Genomic DNA, 19,128 nt, shown 5'->3' with positions numbered 1-19,128 from the left:
GTCACATCCTCCCTAATCTCTCTCTTAATGCCTCTTTCTCTCTCTCCATGTCTCCAGAAGAACACTGCAGGAAGAGTAACCTTGTGGAAAATGACATTATGTGGAGTAAAGTGTCTATAATTTCGGTGTGGATATGGTTGAGTGAGCTCTGTCTTAAGCATGTGTTTTATGCTAATATGGAGATTACCTCTGTAATTGCTCTTACAACACTCACTGCATATTACTGGAGTGATATGTTGAGGGTGGATTATGATATGATGATACAGGTCAAGACAACTAAATTCACTGCTTTGTAACTCAGTGTTTAACACTCACAGATGTAAGCTGTATATACATGTATGTGTGCATATGTTGTGTAACCATAAATGCTATAGCGATGCATGAGATATGGCAGGGGTGACACACTGTGGTCCTGGAGAGCCACAACCCAGCAGAGTTCAGTTCAAACCCTAATTAAAACTCTCCTGCTTCCCAGTTACCCTGCAGACCTTGATTAGCTTGTTCAGGTGGGTTTGATTATAAAACTCTGCAGGACCAACATTCGCCACTCCAGTTATATGTATGCTGTATCTATAGATAGATATAGATAAGGGATATTTTAATGCTCTTTTCTTTTGTTTTTTACATTTGGACACAAGTAATTTAATTGTAACTTATTACTACACTACAATACTTACTACTACACTATTAAACCCTGTTCCTGGAGGCACCCCAACACTGCACATTTTGCATGTCTCCTTTCTTTGAAACACCAATTTCAGGTCTTGTGAGACTTAGGTCTCTGCAGAGCAAAAGTGGGCGTTTATCACCTTGTGGGTGTTTTCTTTCCTGCAGAGACCTATACTTGGGAGTCTTGGAGTCTCTAGTAATGAGCTGATGACCTGAATCAGGTGTGTTTGATTAAGGAGACATGCAAAACGTGCAGTGTTGGGGTGCCTCTAGGACCACTGATTTAGCCAATGTTAAAATAAATGTATTTTTTTTTGTATAACATTGTTTTGCCTAAATTCACTTGTAGCATTTTGAAAGCATGAACCCCTAAAAAATATTACAAATATCGATTAAAATATCAATTCATCCTTAAAGATAAAATGCACTACTGTTCAAAGGTAGCTTTTTAAAAAACAAAAACAAACAGTAAAACTACTGTTTTCTATTTTAATATATTTTAATATACTTAATTCACATGATGTCAACGCTGAATTTTCAGTCTTCAGTGTCACATGATCCTTCAGAAATAATTTGAATATGCTGATTTGATGCTCAAGATGCATTCCTTATTATTATCATTGTTAAAACAGTTGTGCTGCTTAATATTATTGTAAGACCTGATACATTTATTCAGTATTCTTTGAACAGAAAGTTAGCATGATGCTGCAGAAAAGTCTTAGTGTACATTCCTCCAGTCCCGATGTGTTAATCCTACCTTTTTGTCCAATTTCCCTTAACTAGAAGACAGTCATGTGGCATCCCTTCCTGTTTCCATCTCAGAACCCAGGAGCTGCTGTGATGGAGTGAGGGGAAGGGGGCCTTCTGCTGTGATTGAGGATGTGCAGCTGGCATCTTCGTCCTTGCCTGAGCAAAAATCCATCAGAGTATTAACCTTGTGAAATAAATCAGGAGATGCAGGCAGACAGGATGAATAGCACTGCCTGAATATAGGCTGTCATGTGAATAGCGCAATGAACAATGTCCGCGCTACCGAGGGGCTGTCTGAATGCTGTTGCTGCACTATTGTGTCACACACAATGGACAAAGCTACATCAGGGCTTCGTTGTGATTTCAGCTATTTTGACATTTTGACTGCTTTTTTTTTTCTTTTATGTTATGGATCACCTTTAAAAGCCAGAGTGGCACAATGTAGGGAGGTTCATTCACGATTAGACATGCACTCCAATAGTGTTAGAGAGTGAAATCGGAGAAAGAAAGTGGAAGCGATTAGAGAGGGAGGGTTGGGAAGGGCGAGAACTTGATTGATCTGGATCCTTTTGACCTATTTCAGTAGTGGTTAATGGTGCTGCTTTAAACCAGAGAGTAAAAGAAAACACCTGTTCTTCTTTTAAAGGTGACATATAATGAAAACTGACTTTTCCAGATTTTAAGTGCTGTAATCAGGTCCCCGTTGAATCTACCAACCAAGGAAATGTGAATGTTTGTTAAGCCTTTTTCTGCATGCATCTGAGAAAATGAGTACGTCAGATCTCACTCCCTTGGTGACGTGGCAGAGGGATCTCATTATACGTAGTATTACTTCAATCTTCATTTTGATTTCGCAAGCAAAAACGCTGTACCAGTTCTAATGCCATGAAAGTTTGAGCAACACATGCTAACTGTTCTGTCTTTGGCTGCACTGACAAGCACAGAACACTGTTGAGAGTCCCAGACCCAGAGGAGACAAGAGAGCAGTGGATTTATTGACTTATTTACTCTATATTGCCACTGCCACACAGATCTAAAATCAACATGCAATTTATCTAAAATAAACATGCAACATGCAATTTATTTCCCAGCTGTTTACCTTCACAGACATAACCGACTGTTTTTGTAAGTCGTGATTATAACGTAAACTTGTGAATGAGAACTTAGTTTAGTACTCACATGCTGTGATAGCCATTCCAGCTATTGCTGAAATGCACAGAGATATGATAGACACTTGTTCCCCTTAAATTTCACATAAAATGCAAAAACCATAAAGACTTCTTTATGAGTTAAATGTGTAGTTCATCGAAAAGATGCTTTGAAGAATTTGTTTAACCATATATATAATTATTTATTATTTTATGTATATATATATATATATATATATATATATATATATATATATATATATATATATATATATATACATAAAATAATTAATACTGTAATAAAAGTGTTATACTGTTACAGGACAGAACTGAATACTGTCCTTGGAGTTGAGCTGAATAGTGATCCGAAAGGCGATGGTGGAGATGGTGATGAAGACAAGGGAGACACACACACTCACGGTAGAGACAGGAGGGAACTTGGAGACGTTGGAGACAGGTAAGTACAATACTAGGAGTCCTTGAAGTCAGCACGTAAGAGAGTCCTATGTGCAAACGAGATCGGGCATTGGTGAAGTGAGTGAGTGCCTTTTGAGTGTTGACTGATGTGCGTGTAGATGAGCGACAGGTGTTCGTGATCAGTATTCTGGTGAGCGAGTGCGCTGTGATTGGGTGGTGTTGGAGCCTGGCGTGTCTGTGACATGTACACATACACCTTTAAATGTAACACTGTATATCCCGTTAAAATATATCCATCTATCCACCCATCTGGATTTGTGTAAATGCATAATATATAACAGCAGTGTGCAACTAATTCATAAGATATTTACTTACAGTTGAAGCAATTAAGATCAGTTCCTTTTTGCCCACTTCTTCTCTTTTGCTTGCCATATTGTCCTCCTCTCTCATTGCCCATGTGTTGATTGCTCGGAAGTGGCAGACCCTTGGAAGCGACACCACCTGTGGTCTCCAATAACACATCTTTCCTCCCCTCTGTCCTCATGTCTCTCCCCCCACCCTCCTCCACGCCTCCACCGTGAAGCTCTAAAAGGCCTTTGCAATCAAGGTTTTAATTAGTATGGGGAATAGAAGGCAGATGAGACCAGAAACAAGCTCAATCAGCAGCCCTGTGGGGTCTGTAATGGAGGTGGATGAGGAGACCCTGGGTGGTGATGGTTCAAGGCACATTTTTACAGCCTCTTGTTCCTGCTCATGAACAAGCCTAACTGACTGTTTCCTTCCCTCACCAGTGCGCTGGGTGCTGTTGGAGCAGTGTACGGCATATGACTTTGTGAGATGTTATATGCCGTTATGTCTTTTGGATCCAAGTCTCTATAAATCTACAACAAAGAACATAAAAACAGTTTTGCATCACACAAAATGTAATTTTTGATGTGTATTACGGAACAGAATTATATATTTTACATAAAAGATTTTTATAGTCAACAAGAGAAAATAATACTCATAACACACAGCTGTCACAAAAGGTTCAGACGTTCACCAATGCTCCAGAAGGAGAAACGATGCATTGAAAACATGGAGTTGAAAAGTTGAAAATTAAGTTTTTTTGGCTTCTGGGGAAACAACATCTTTAGCTTCTGAAGAGCAGTAATAAATGAAAAAAATATGATATTTAGGTAAAACAAAGTGCACATATTATTAATTTTGGAAAATGATCTTTCATGTAGTGTGTCACACAGCTCTAACTGAAAGAAAACATCCTGCAAAGTTTTAAATCTGAAAGTGCACCGTGTATAAAGTGATTGTCTCTCAAAAGAAAGGTCCAATTGGACCATCACTGCAGATTGGCGTCATGCCAAGGAGAGGTTTGGAAAAATTAATAATCGAGCGATTCATTTGTGAGTCCTTGAGCAAGTAAGGTAAAAATAAATGCATATCTCAAGAAAATGAAAGACCTTGCATGCATTTATCTTGCTATTGGGGACACCCAAAACCAGATTATTTCCCATAATAGGGGCACTATAGTGCATCGTTCTTCCTTTCTGGAGCATCATTTGTCCTGAGTGTGAAAAGATCTCAAAATCATACAGTCAGTGTAGGAAATGGTTCAAATGTGCCAAAGATACTGGAAAACCAAATCATTTTTCAGACCTGAAGTAGTTTTCTGATGACAGCATGCAATTTAACTGTTCAGGACAAACAAGGGACTCTTGCACTACTTTTAAAAAAAAGCAAAAAACAGCTGTGGATCATCCAGGTAACAATAGAATTAAGAATCAAGCACTTGTACGCATGTAAATGCTGAATTAGTTATTTGTGTAAGAGTTTAGGGTTATTTCCCCCCCGCCTCTTTGTTTTTCAAATCTGTAACCGTCAAAGCAATCTCATCTCTAATTTACTGGAACTCCACAGACTGTCTACACGCTTTCAACAGGTACATTAGTTATTTTTCTATAACTTTAAATTGTAACTGGCTACCTACCAATAATATCTTTTTTTCTCTTTTTAGTTTTTTAACATAACATGTAATCTGATTCCATATGAGTGTATGCGTATATGTGAACAAGCAAACAAACCAGTAAATTAAACAACAACATTGTGTGTACGTTTCTGGCCTGGAGCTTATTTTTAGTGTAATTCATCATCTTTGGATGGCATGGCACCCACTCAGGAGGTGTTGATTGAAGTTGGTACTTTCACTGTTGTAGAGGTTGGTCGGGTAAAGCCTTCACTGGGCTGTGACCGATAGCACCAGCAGAGGCTAATGCCCGCTGAATGCCAGTGCACTCTGTATGTAATGCAAATGGCCTGACATTTAACTGCTGTGGGCAGGGTGTAATTAAAGATGTGGCCTTTAACAGCGCCTGTCCTCCCCTACTGATGAGACACAAAGAGAGAACAGGCTATAGTCCTCACTTACAATAGAAACAGGCTTAGGCATTTCTCCTCAGTGTCTTTGAACAGTTAAAGACAATGAAGAGGGGTATAATTACCCTGATTAATTATCTGAGAGTTTTAGTCCTGTAAAACGCTCAGATATGCTGAGTATTTAAAGGGAATAGTTCACCCAAAAATGAAATTAATTACTTATCTTCATATCGTTCCAAACCTGGAAGACCTCTGTTCATCTTCAGAACACAAATTAAGATATTATTGATAATGTCTGAGAGCTAGCTGACCCTCAGGAGGCAGCAAAGCAACTACCAAGTTCAAGGCCTAAAAATGTAGTAAGGACATCGCTAAAATAGTCCTAGTGACATCAGCGGTTTTATAAAGCTACAAGAATAATTTTTGTGTGCATAGAAAACACTTATAATGAATTAGTTTAACAATTTCTTCTCTTCCGTGTCATTAATTAATGACAGAATATTCATTTTTGGGTGAACGATCCCCAGCTGGACTTTGACTAACTGCAATAAGTCTGGATTTGTCTTGCTACGGAATGCATGACTGAAGGTCCATTCCAATGTTTTTTCATGCTAATATTGAGAGTAAATCATGAACGATCTCATGGATATCAGGCACTTTTTCTCTGTAATGTTTCCATGGTGATCTGTTGTACAATGTTTATGTGGAATTAAATCTTCTATGTATGGCTATATATATATATATATATATATATATATATATATACAGGTCCTTCTCAAAAAATTAGCATAATGTGATAAAAGTTAATTATTTTCCATAATGTAATGATAAAAATTTAACTTTCATTTATTTTAGATTCATTGCACACCAACTGAAATATTTCAGGTCTTTTATTGTTTTAATACTGATGATTTTGGCATACAGCTCATGAAAACCCAAAATTCCCATCTCAAATAAAAATTTGCATATTTCATCCGACCAATAAAAGAAAAGTGTTTTTAATACAAAAAAAGTCAACCTTCAAATAATTATGTTCAGTTATGCACTCAATACTTGGTCGGGAATCCTTTTGCAGAAATGACTTCAATGCGGCGTGGCACTGCTGAGGTGTTATGGAGGCCCAGGATGCTTCGATAGCGGCCTTAAGCTCATCCAGAGTCTTGCGTCTCTCAACTTTCTCTTCACAATATCCCACAGATTCTCTATGGGGTTCAGGTCAGAAGAGTTGGCAGGCCAATTGAGCACAGTAATACCATGGTCAGTAAACCATTTACCTGTGGTTTTGGCACTGTGAGCAGGTGCCAGGTCGTGCTGAAAAACGAAATCTTAATCTCCATACAGCTTTTCAGCAGATGGAAGCATGAAGTGCTCCAAAATCTCCTGATATCTAGCTGCATTGACCCTGCCCTTGATAAAATACAGTGGACCAACACAAGCAGCTGACATGGCACCCCAGACCATCACTGACTGTGGGTACTTGACACTGGACTTCAGGGATTTTGGCAATTCCTTCTCCCCAGTCTTCCTCCATACTCTGGCACCTTGATTTCCGAAAGACAAGCAAAATTTGCTTACATCCGAAAAAAGTACTTTGGACCACTGAGCATCAGTCCAGTGCTGCTTTTCTGTAGCCCATTTCCTGCACACGCCTTTGCACGGTGGCTCTGGATGTTTCTACTCCAGACTCAGTCCACTGCTTCCGCAGGTCCCCCAAGGTCTGGAATCAGTCCTTCTCCACAATCTTCCTCAGGGTCCGGTCACCTCTTCTCGTTGTGCAGCGTTTTTTGCCACACTTTTTCCATCCCACAGACTTCCCACTGAGGTGCCTTGATACAGCACTCTGGGAACAGCCTATTCGTTCAGAAATTTCTTTCTGTGTCTTACCCTCTCGCTTGAGGGTGTCAATGATGGCCTTCTGGACAGCAGTCAGGTCGGCAGTCTTACCCATGATTGCGGTTTTGAGTAATTAACCAGGCTGGGAGTTTTTAAAAGCCTCAGGAATCTTTTGCAGGTGTTTAGAGTTAATTAGTTGATTCAGATGATTAGGTTAATAGCTCGTTTAGAGAACCTTTTCATGATATGTTAATTTTTTGAGATAGGAATTTTGGGTTTTCATGAGCTGTATGCCAAAATCATCAGTATTAAAACAATAAAAGGCCTGAAATATTTCAGTTGGTGTGCAATGAATCTAAAATATATGAAAGTTAAATTTTTATCATTACATTATGGAAAATAATGAACTTTTATCAAAATATGCTAATTTTTTGAGAAGGACCATATATATATATATATATATATATATATATATATACATATGCATTCTATCTTTTGCACTTTTTGTACTTTATACCTCTGCACTTTCTGTGTGTTTGAGCCTGTTATTTATTTATTTATTAGTATAGATTAATATGCAGTGAAAGAAGTTAAGAATAACTTTGCATCATTATAGTGGATCTGATTGAATGTGATAATGTGGCGAGCTAAATGTTATTTCTTTTATCATCAGCATGCGTTCTCCCATTTACTCAGATACTGAATCTCCTAAAGTATTCCTGAGACATTATGAAACAGATAGATGCAGTATGATAGAGAAGCACAAAATAAAACTGAAATATTAATGTCTGATTTTGCCTTTCAAATGAACTAAGAGTAGATCCTCAGGGAGAGGACAAGTCAGGCCAAGCAGAATATACTGCTCTCGTTATAAAGGTGACATAGCATGGCTATCCCTCTGTGTCTGTGCGCTCCTACCATCCATATATCACACAAGTGAAGATGTACGAAGAGCCGAGCGAACAAATCAAGGGCAGAGACACAAGGGAAATCTACTAGTGCGGAGTCACAGGCCAGGTTAAAGCCCTGCTCATCTATACGCTGTTTCTCCATTGCCAGTGACCGTGTCGAGGGCTCAGGGAAAAGAGGGGAGCAGATTCTCAGATAGCGTCCGTGCCGAGAGATGCCGAGCCCACAAGAGGGCAGCTTAACCTTGAATCCCCTTACATGATGCTCCGTTTAGACTCTCCAGATAAGTAGCCAGAAAAATTGCCTCTGCCAAGCACTATCTGCACTATTTTACTGGATCAGAAGTATATCTTGTGCTCCAAGTTGCACAAAACTGCATCTTATTGGATATCATTGTGGCTTAAATATCGTTTTAAAGTGAAGGTTTTGTGACTCATAAACCAATCTTTCTTTTTAATTTGATCTCTCCGGGGTAAATATTTGTTGATTAGCTATACACCAATGTTCAAACGCATGCAGTAGGTAAAATGTTTTTGAGAATCTTATTCTCATTAAAAATTATATTGTGAAATATTAAAACTAATAAAAAAACATTTTCTGTTGTAATGTATTTTAAAATGTGTATTCCTGTGATAGCAAAGCTGAATTTTCTCATGATCATTCAGAAATCATTTTAATTTGATTTTCTAAAGAAACATTTCATATCAATTTGTGCAGTTGTCCTGCTTAATATTTTTGTGCAAACTGTAATTGAAAATTTTTAGGACTTATTTTTTTTACATTATTTAAGTAAAAAAAAAAAAAGTAGAATAGCATTTAATTGAAATAAAAGTATTTTATAACATTTTACATGTCTATATGTTTTTGCTGGATACAAGTAATTAAAAAAATACTTAAAATTAAATAGAAAAGTATTAATTCATGCTCATGAACTGGACTGAACACACTGATTGAACAAGCTTAAAATCTTAAAATTAATAGCCCCCACATTATTTCTCCCCAAAAAATGGTAAAAGTGGTGTCCAGTTTTTTGGACTCCACTGACTTTCATTGTATGAACAGAAACAGTTAAAATATTTCAGAACAGTTAAAATGTTTCACAGAGAAAGGAAAGACATGTTTGTAATGACATGAGGCTCAGTGAATGATGACAGAATGTTTTGTTTTTGAGTGAACTGTTTCTTTAAGAGCTTACAAAGTTATCCTCTGGGTTTTGAACACTTGGCATGTACTACACAAGTAGTATAACTAATGATTTTTGTATCATTTTTTATGTTTGTGGGCTTCATTATGTGTAGAGGAGCGATTAGATAATGCAAGCAGGAGAGGGTCTTACAAAATGCGTAGTATGTGTTTGCTTGCTTTGTTTGTTCTGTATTTTCTCTCCTTTACTGTCTCTTACTCTCTTCCCCTCTCTTTTGTTCTGTTTATATGGCTAAATGACTTCTGTACAGTTTCAGTGGCTTGGATGACCTTATCAAGATAATCAATAATAAGCTGAGTTTATGTGTGTGTGTGTCAGTGTGTGGAGAGTATTGAACTTCTGCTCAGTCTGTTGTAGCTAACACATTAGGACAGCTCCTCAGCAAACAAAGGGCACATTCTTTTCTCTGGGTCTGACCCAGACGGAGGTTGTTAGAGCCCATGGAATCTCTGGCTATGCTGCACACTCAGTGTTTCGTGCAGGTTTAGCCTCTGCACAGGGAATGTTTTGTTATTGTTGTGACTCGATTTGTTGCTTTTTTTTTTCAATTTAAACTTGCACTACTAAACACTTTGCAGTTTCCAGCACAAATTATTATAAAATGTATTATATATATATATATATATATATATATATATATATATATATATATATATATATATATATATATATATATATATATATTGGGGATTTTGGAAAATAATGTTGATATACCTTTCTGTTTAAACATTTGGGCCCAATAAGAGTTTTAATATTTTTGAAAAAAGTCTATCATACTCACTAAGGCTGCTTATAATAATTGGTAATATAGTTTCCAATTAAATAAATTAATTTGATAAAGAATACAATAAAAATTGTGAAAACCAGCCATACAGTTTTTAGTCACATAATCCTACAAAAATCATATTACAGTAATATGAGGATTTTGTTTTTAAGAAACTTTATTACCAATGTTGAAAACCATTGTGCTGCATAATGTTTTTTTTTTTTTTTTTGTAAACTGAGATATTATAGATTTTTCTATAATTATTTAATAAGTATATTCTAAGAACACTTATGAATTGAATTATTTTTAATCTAATAAAAAAAAAATAATTGTAATTTTTACGGTGGTCTAGATACTTTATTTGAAGATTTGTATTATTTGTTTCAAATTAAACTTTGTTTTTAACAAATAAATAATAATTAGCAATAGCTGGAAATTTAACAAAAATAAATTTTTACAGCAATAAATATCTGTACTGAAAAATAATGGCATAGTGTTAAACTTTGATTTGTATAGAATTTTAACACCTACTCTTACAGATGTTTTAATCATCAAAAGTCATTCTGGCAGATATATTTAGAGATTTAGGAATTAAAAATAAGATAAAAAAAAACTTGATTGCACCATATATTGTACCATTTTTGTTAATATATGAAACATAATTTTTTTTATGCCATTTCATTAGTATTAAGTGTGGACTAAATCATTAAGCATATATAATAATTATGCTACCATTTCAGTTTGTGTTCTTGTAACCATCTGTTCATATTTGGAATTTCAACTATGAATGTTGTTAAAACATAATCAGAGTCATTAAATGTACACTACTCTGGAACTCATTTGCTAAATGGCTTGATTTGTGAAAAGAAAAAGGCAGCAAGTGTGCCAATCTGAGATCCGTCTATATGACATTCTGCCATAAGTTCATACAGGACCCAGACTGCATGTAGTTAAGCATGAATGCATCCCTTCACTTCATCAGGCTTTTGAAATAATAAATTACAGGAAGGCTCACACTCACCTCTGTGAATCGATAGTGTCCCTGTTCACCTGACAGCTAAATCGTGTGTACCGCCTGACCAAACAAAATAAGGCTCACCCTATTTCTATTTCATCCTGACCTCGGCTAGTGCTCTGTAAAATGCTCTCCAACACGTCTTCTGTTGTGTTCATGTATTGCTTTCTTCCCTTATCGCTTTCCTTTCATCCCTTTCTTTTTTCTCGGTCTCTCTCTCTCTGTCATCAGTGCTCTTATTCAAAATGTGAGTCTGATGTCATGCATAATAAGTAACTTTGTCTCTCATATTGACAGAACTGTCAATCTAGAGCAGCAGTTGTTAAAACAGGTAGGGAGTGAATTTACTACCTCCTTTACAGTATAGACGTGAGTGCAAGGAGTCACAAATTTGCTTTGAGTCAGACAGGCTGTTAAAGCTCTATTGTCTGTCGGCCCATAACTTCCTGAAGACATAAACTACCCTAGACTGTAAAATCAATTCAGTCAGTGGTGCTCGTAAAAAGGAGTAGCATTCGAGTCTTCTCTCACACACACACGCAAACACACACCTGCTGTGTGAAAATGCGCAATCCAATCACTCTCTACTGTGTTCACAGTGTGCAGTTAAGTAATTACAGCTTATTTGGGCTTTTGTTGGCACCGAATGAATTTTACACTTGAGGAGCCTTTAATATGTTTGCGTTTCTGTTAAATGGGTGAATCTACCTTGGCTGGGCTGCGAACATTGACCTGTAAAATCTTGTGTTGTGTTATCCCATATTGAAGCAGAGACAGATACATTTTTATTTATTTGTGTTTTTATTAGGGCTGTCAATTGAATTCAAGAGTTTAACAAATTATTTAGTAAAATGTTGATTTATAAAACTAATTACTCACACAAACATACTGACAATATGGATGGATGTATAAAGGTAGATGGATATACAATAGTAGATAATAGACTCACTGGCCACTTTATTAGATACACCTGTTCAATTGCTTGGTGAGACAAATTGCTAATCAGCCAATCACATGGCAGCAACTCATTTAGGCATCTAGATGTGGTGAAGACGACTTGTTGAAGTTCAAACCGAGCATCAGAATGGGGAAGAAAGGCGACTTAAGTGACTGTGAATGTGAAATGGTTGCTGGTGCCAGACAGGCTGGTCTGAGTATTTCACAAACTGCTGATCTACTGGGATTTTCACACACAACCGTCTCTAGGGTGTGCAGAGAATGGTCTGAAAAAGAGAAAATATCCAGTGAGCAGCAGTTGTGTGGATGGAAATGCCTTGTTGATGTCAGAGGTCAGAGGGCAGACTGGTTAGAGATGATAGAAAGGAAACAGTAACTAAAATAACTCGTTACAACAAAGGTATGCAGAATACAATCTCTGAATGCAAAACACGTCAAAACCTGAAGAAGATGGACTACAGCAACAGAAGACCACACCGGGTGCCTCTCCTGTCTGGTAAGAACAGGAAACGGAGGATACAATTCACACAGGATCATCAAAATTGGACCGTAGAAGATTGGAAAATCATTGCCTGGTCTGATGAGTCTCGATTTCTGCTGCGACATTCTGATGGTAGGGTCAGAATTTGGTGTAAAGAACATGAAAGCATGGATCCATCCTGCCTTTTCTCAACAGTTTAAGCTGCTGGTGGTGGTGTGATGGTGTGGGGGATATTTTCTTGGCACACTTCGAGCCTCTTAGGACCAATTGAGCATTGTTTAAACACCACAACCTACCTGAGTGTTGTTTCTGACCATGTCCATCCCTTTATGACTACAGTGTACCCATCCTCTGATGGCTACTTCCAGCAGGATAATGCACCGTCATAAAACTCAGATCATCTCAGACTGGTTTCTTGAACATGACAATGAGTTCACTTTACTCAAATGGCCTCCACAGTCACCAGATCTCAAATCTAGCAGATTTGGGATGTGGTGGAGATTCGGATCATAGATGTGCAGCCGACAAATCTGGAGCAGCTGCGTGATGCTATCATGTCAATGTGGACCACAATCTCTGAGGAATGATTCCACCACCTTGTTGAATTTATGGCACGGAGAATTAAAGCAATTCTGAAGACGAAAGGGGGTCCAACCCGGTTCTAGCAAGGTGTACCTAAAAGTGTCCAGTGAGTGTAGATAGGTTGATGATGTACAGATGGATAGGTAGATACATACATTGGGTAGATATGGATGAATGGATGAATTGATTGATGATCAGTAAATGGATATACTGTACATAGATCAATATACATTGGTAGATACAGATGGATGCATATATATGAATATACTAGGTAGATACAGTTTCATATATAGGTAGGTAGATGGATATGCATGGATGAATATATTGTAGGTAAATAGATGTACATCAGGTAGATATAAATGGATGAATAGATGTAGATAGGTAGATTGATATACAAGGATCTAGATCGGTAGATGGGTGTACATCAGGTAGATATGGATGAGCAGATGGATAGATAAAGATAGATATATATACATAGATGGATGTACTGTAGATAGATACTGTAGGTAGACATCTAAATCTATTGTAAAAACCATCTGTATATCTATCTATTAGATAGATATATATCCCTTAGAGAGAGAGAGAGGGAGAGATGGACAGACTAATGGATAGATGGATCTATGTGTAGATAGATGTGTAGATATAGATAGATAGGTAATACATCAGATATGGATAGATATAGAGATGGATATACTGTATATATAGCTAGCTAGCTAGCTACTGTAGCTAGCTAGATAGATTCATTTTTCTATATCATTAACTTATTTTGGTGGTTCTATATAATTTTTTTAATAATTGACAAATAATATTTTTAACTTCTAAAATAAACTACACATTAAAATGACAATGTCTTTTTCTGCTTTGTAAAACTAATGTGAGATGTGTTGGATTAGCCAGTGTTATTATCTCTACTGGAGCATCCAGCAGTGAACTGAAGAGCTGAGCGGTTGTAAAAGCCAATAAAACGTGTTTGTATTACCTGCCCCATGTGGCTGCTTCCTCTCTATGTAACATCTGCTTCTGTTACATTTGCTCCATTTGTTCTGGGCCAATTAATTCATTTCTAATTCTATAAATACAACAACGAGTTCAATTAGCTCTGCCTGTAAGCCCACTGCTGTGAAACTGATTTCCACAGGTATCGAGACACTCCATAGTAATGATAGTCAACACCCTGTTGAGGGTTTATGAGTGTGTTTTTGTGTGTATTTGGAGGGGAAGAATGAGAGGTCGAAAAACGTGAAAAAAAGTGCCCATTTAAAAGCAAACGAAGTGAGACTCTTAAATTGAAATATGGCCTCTGTGGAAATTAACATGTTCAAGAGCGCTGAACGTTTATCCGATTTTACGGCACAGCTGTTTGTTTGAAAGAGTTTATCTTGATTTTAATCCCCTTCGTCCCAGACTGATGATTATTTTCATTTTGTCATAGACATTCATCATCATTTTGGAAGTGGGCTCAGAGCATCAATTGTCTGCTAATTATGCGGCTTCTCCTCATTTCAGAAGTGTGTGTGCAGATAACTTTGTTATTAAATGCATTCTCTCTTGTGTGCCGCTCATTTGCAAGAGCTCTGTGGAAGACTTGCGTTTTCAGCAGTTTGACTTTTCGGCTCATTATAAGAAGCATCGTTATGAATTCTCAAGAAGATTTAAGTGCACTTATTCACTTTAACAATGATTAGTGATCGTCACAGCAGCAGCAGCAGCCTAATTCCCCTAATAGATGCCACTTGCAGGGAAACATTTCTTTGAATAGTTAAGGTTTTGCCCACTAACCAGCGAATCTCATGTAACCGGTCAAGTCTTAGTTGTATTTTACCATACTCATAATATTGTTTTTTTTCTTTTTGTATTTGTTTTTTTCTGTTTATTTTTATTTTATTATTTTAAAGTTAAGCACATTTACTGTATTGCAAAATTTCATTATTATTGCTGTAAAGCAATGATATATTTAAATTTACAGTGCTTTTTTTGCTTCTTTAAATCAAATTAACATTGTAAAACAGCAAAAAAAAAAATGTGCAGTGAGAGTAATTACTGATAATTATTGGAATTTTACTGATATACAGTAGAAACACAGGCCTAGACATATTACTGCAGTGAGAATTTGGTGGTGAAAAGGTGCTTAATTATTATAAAGAAATTTAATATAATAATGTCCTATAAATAGGCTTCATGTGCTTTCTGGAATATTTGCAAGTAAACATTCATCCAATACGTTCCTGGAGGATTATTTGTTCACCTTGTTATTCGATTTCACACAATTTGACAGTCTATTAAAAGGTACATATGAATTCAAGGCATGTTCTGCTCATTTGCATTATAGAAGACACAATTATCTGTATTCATAGTCATCACCAATCTGGTGTTTCTAAAAAAAAAAAAAAAAATGTTTTTTATGTATTGCACTGTTGTTATTGCTTTAAAAAAAACAATTAGTTATAGCATTCCAGCTGCCTTCGTGTTTTCCAAATGGTATGACCACCCTTGTTTGACTTCCTCTGATCTGAGCTCTCAGACTATTTAAAGAATTGCAAGATGTGTTCAATGGCCCACAAAGACTTAATTTATCATAAAACACTCAGTTTCATCCAGAATGTTTTGGATGAGGATCATACCATCACAGAGATTTCTGTAAATAATCTGGTAATGTTGAGATGTGAGGAGACGGCACATATTGCTGCCACCCTGATCTGGCGTAATGGACAGAGAGCTGAGGTTCATGTCATATATCTAATGTTCCCTGATAGATCCAAGCTGTTTCCAGTTTTAGCTTCAGCGTTTGAAAAGCTGCCCCATCTTTGATCTGTTCAGTGTGGGTGGACAAGTGGGTTTATACACAGTAACAGCAGGCAGCCAGGAGTTCTCATTTTTTATCGCTAAATTCTTGCCTATGCTTAAATGCCACTGTGATATTCATGTATTTCAGTACAAGGATAGCAGAAGCAATGATGCCAGTGTCTTTTTAGTAGGTTTTAACCTTCAGAATTATCTTTTTAATATTTTTTTCATAGACAGGCTCCAATAGTTTTATTTAATTTTTTTAATAATGATATTCAGTGTTGTCTAGTTTTGTTTCTGACCACATCAACTTTCACTCTATGTAAATATAGAATGATATAATAACCAAAAATAATACATTTTAATTAGTAAATGATGACAGTTTTCATTTTTGGCTTAATTGGTTAACCTTTACTTCTAATATTGGAAGCAGTAAGACATGGCACTGAGAAAAAAGAAACATCTTGTTTTCCATCTCAAGGCAACCTTGGGTTTGCTGATCTTAGCTGGGTTTGCTGATCTTAGCTGGGTTTCCAGCTTTAGAGGTGGTTTTAGAGGTGTTTTGAAGCAAACCAACTTACGCCTTAAGCATTTTTATCCCTGCATGGATAGATCTGTTTTTCATAGAAAATTATTGCATCAGTCATAATGCCCAATTGTTGCGAGAACCACTTTAGAATATCGAATGAAATCATGGAAAACTAGACTGTTCAAAATGGGCAGAAAGAGCCAAATCTGATCATTCATTAGCAAACCAAATCTTGGATCTGTCTTCTGTATGAGCTTCCTGTCATGTCACGCTTGTACGAGGCAATTCCAGCCAAACCAGTGACTTTCATTTCTTTGTTTGCATAATACATAAAACCTAGTGGGATTCTCTCCAAGAAAATGTCAAAGACACCTCTAATTTTGCATTTGTTTTATTGCTTTTCTGTCTCTGTGCTTTTTGTCAGTGACATTAAGACACTGCTATTAAAGAAGGCCTCAACCCCGCTGGCCCACAGGAGCTCTGCAAACACTTCACAGCCTGGGTCTCTTCATGCATTTATCCCAAGTCAAGCCCCGGGTTAAACTAGCTAATCAAATTCATGATGTTTTTCGGCAACTCACATTGAATTAAAAGACCTGGGACGCAGCAGCTGCCTTTGCTTCAATTAACCTTTTATCAACAGAGCTATTAAAAATTCCCCAAGTTTCTGTTAAAATGTCATTTTTAGTTTTGATATTTTTTTTTTTTTGCACTCTCTCATTCGACACATGCACCGACGGATTAAATCAAAACTTAATAAAAGGTTTTATAATCAGTGGACGTAGAAAAGCGAGGGCGTTCTTGCTGTTTTACATGAGAATGAATGCATCCCGCTGAAAGACTTTATGGTGTAAATAAACGCACACTCTCATCACTGTAATGTCCCGCTGCCAAAAATCCTGATGGCTTTTGAGTGCTTCATGTTTTATAAAAATGCCCTCTTTATACTCGTAGTGATGAATAAAGACATGTTTATAGAATAGGAAGATTGGCCTAGATTAGTCGTCTTTTCTTTTCTGTCTTCATTCTTTCTCTCGCTCCCATAGCTTGCTTATGTTTTATGCTTTGTGAACTAGTTTCCCCTTTTCAGAAAAAAAGCAAAAGCACTTTGTTTTCATCATCTTGCCTTCACCTGATGATGTTTCTCCATTCAGATGCATATACACGATGGTTTCCTGCTGTGTCGATCCAGCTGGTAAGCTTCCAAAAATTGAAGGGAGGCAAAATTTTGACCAATTCTCCTTTTATTTAGAGGCTTATGCTGTCTATTATTTAAGGCAGCAGAGAGGCACTTTAGTGTTCAATAGGCACTGATTTTCTGCCAGGTGCCATCAGATTCAATGGGCTCTTTCCCCTCCAGATAAGAGGAGATCCCCTCTGACTGGGTCTCTGAACTCTGCTGGGTTACTTATCTACGACCTGGACGGTCTGTCTGCAGTGATCAATTTCAGCTCGGCTCCCACTAACCCTGTTATTGATAAAGAGACGCCGCTTCTGTGAGATTGGAAAAACTAAAGGAGAAAAGGTCTCATGAGAAATAAGTTGCTTTTGTGTTTGCACTTGAGCCTCGGCTGAAAAAAAGAAGCAATGCTAGTTAGATTTCTTCTTTTCTAGAGAAGCTGCCACAGAGCGTTTCTCTCACAAAGAGTTTTATATCACCAAACATGTTTTGTTTTTAATCTAAAAACGGCCCCATGAGTCAGCCCCCCCCCCCCTTCTGCTTGCAGAATCGCTCATCATTTGCTCCATGGTGAGCTGGGCACTATGCAATAGTTTCTTAACTTCAGAAATGTGCTATGAATTTAAAGGAGGAACAGATGAAACTGACTGGATCCATAGAAGAACATGAGGCAAAACTCATAAAAACTAATAAAAACCTCTTTTCACCAGGACTTGGGCCCTTGAATGAGGTCAGAAAAATTGGAAAGAAATTGTGGGTTGGCTGGAAGGTGAAAGGGAGAAAGGAACAATCAAGCCCAGTTTGTCAGATGCGACTTCCCTCTGAAAACCTCAGACTCATGCATGTGATTAAACTATTTAATCTCCAAGCTTAGTGTACGTAGTGTGATTTCTTCATTTTCATTTCTTCATTATTTTGCTATTAAAACTGGCATCTCTATCACCAGGCCGATTTAGGATCGTTTCATTCTTTTCTGCAAACTGACAGTGAATGATGAAAAGAGGCTTTAGCAGCATAAAGACACTGGCATGGATGTTGGCGGCGGCCCAACAGACATTGATTTGCTTTTTAATCCTTCACATATTGATGGACTAGGCTAGAATTTGGCGAACCCCTCATGCGATGGTCTGCGGCGGACTTATTCTTACCTCGCTCTCACTTCTCTGAATTGCACCTGGAAGTTCAATAAAAGCACATTTTGAGAAAGCAGACAGAGCCACATCTGAGGTAGAGACAGGGTGGCCTTGGCATAAGAAACTGAAGTGCTGTTTTTTTTTTTGTCTGTGTGTTTTTCTATATTGTGGCTTCGACCTCTCTTTGCCACTCACATCACAGAACTGTATAGTACGAAAACATAGCTGGGAGACTTTACAGTGGGTTAAAAAAAGACACCACATTTTGTTAGTAGTCAGTGCATGGATGAAAAGCTTCCTTTTACATCTAACTTCTTTTTCTGTGTGTTTTTTGTTGTGGCTTCAACTCAGTCTGGAAGAAACCAGCAGGCCATTAAAGCTCAAGGACCTTTCAGTTACTT

The 19,128-nt window shown here is 37.2% G+C and overlaps 1 long non-coding RNA gene across 3 annotated transcripts in view; it reads left to right on the top strand.

The window, feature by feature from the left end:
- LOC127966699 (uncharacterized) overlaps window positions 1–19,128 on the top strand; it is a 73,080-nt gene that overhangs the window by 30,272 nt on the left and 23,680 nt on the right. For 2 of the 3 annotated variants that reach the window (XR_008155673.1, XR_008155672.1), the window contains exon 4: window positions 2,890–3,024. This is a non-coding gene — a long non-coding RNA (uncharacterized LOC127966699). Of the gene's footprint in view, window positions 1–2,889; window positions 3,025–3,775; window positions 4,397–19,128 lie in introns of those variants that run through there. The other variant, XR_008155674.1, reaches the window with a different exon arrangement.

The sequence above is a fragment of the Carassius gibelio genome, chromosome B10 (assembly GCF_023724105.1).
Source record: "Carassius gibelio isolate Cgi1373 ecotype wild population from Czech Republic chromosome B10, carGib1.2-hapl.c, whole genome shotgun sequence".
In the NCBI taxonomy this organism is placed as follows: Eukaryota; Metazoa; Chordata; class Actinopteri; order Cypriniformes; family Cyprinidae; genus Carassius; species Carassius gibelio.
Note: the sequence above shows the minus strand (reverse complement) of the source record. Positions and strands in the feature narration are given on the sequence as shown.